Raw genomic sequence first — 1170 nt, forward strand, 5'->3', positions numbered from 1 at the left:
CCCAGAGGCACGTGTGGAGGAGGGAGAAACCAAGTACAAGGGAGGGCAGCATCCAGGTCCCATCTGCTGGCCCTCCGCTGGGTGGACCTCCCCCCAAAACACTCATCTCTTCTCTGGACCCATTCCCTGCTGCCCCTGGAGGAAGGCAAAACTGGACTCCAGGGCTGGGCAGAGGGGGAGTCCTTGGCAGGCTGCGAGGATTGCAAGGACAGGAAGCTCCCATCCGGACCTTGGATGTTTGTAGTCCCACTTCCCTGAGTTCCCTGGGAGTTAATTTCCTTCCACAGGGACAATGATGGCTATGCTGGGCTTCCCCTGCAGGGCTGCTGGGCTCCGAGAACTGCAGGTCAGCAGGCTCGGGAAGATTACTTGGAGCTCTTAAGCCATGAGCCTTGACTCAGGAGCCCTGCTCAAGCCACCTGTCTTTTCTGAACCCCTCTCTCCTAGATAACCCAGTGAGAAATCCAGTGGTCATGGTGGGGGGGGCCCTGTCACAGCTGGCCCATAGTCTCCCCCCAAGCAAAGGCAATGTTAGGATTCAGAAGCAAAGATCTGGTCCTTACTGCAAAATCATTCAACAATCACATGGCAGCAGTTCGTTCAATGAATGTATCATGAAGCACTTCTCAGGGCCAGGCCCCCACACAAGAACCAGTTTATTGCATAAAATAACATCTCAGAATTGTGGGCCCGACAAAGGGTCCCGCCCCCGGCCCCCACCAGCTCTCCTTTAGCATCAAGGGGAATAAGTCAGTTCGGTCTGAAGCATTAGCAGCTTTTTAGTAATGGGGAGGGCATGAGCCCTAATGTTAATAGTCCCTGGGGTGGGAGAAGGCCCCACTGACCACAGCAGCCCCACCAGGGCAAACTCCTGCTGCCTCCAAGGGCACTTGCTGGGATGGACCCACAAGGATCAAGAGGCACTGCCCACCTGGGGTCAGGGGCAGCTAGGGCTCTGACCAGAGCCCGTGCTGTGTGTGGGATTGGGGTGGGGCACTAATGCTGGCCATGGGAGGTGGGCTAAGGGCCCACTTTGTGGTTCATGAGGCTTTGGTGTGCTGGGCACAATGGGGCAGGGACAGGGACAGTGAATCACCTGTGTCACAGGCAGCCTGGGCCCCTGCCTGCCTATGGCAGTGCACAGTGAATCCTATTGCACAACGTATCCAG

This window comes from Echinops telfairi, unplaced genomic scaffold (assembly GCF_000313985.2).
Source record: "Echinops telfairi isolate 266 unplaced genomic scaffold, ASM31398v2 ScPeMD7_7458;HRSCAF=8496, whole genome shotgun sequence".
Taxonomy (NCBI): domain Eukaryota; kingdom Metazoa; phylum Chordata; class Mammalia; order Afrosoricida; family Tenrecidae; genus Echinops; species Echinops telfairi.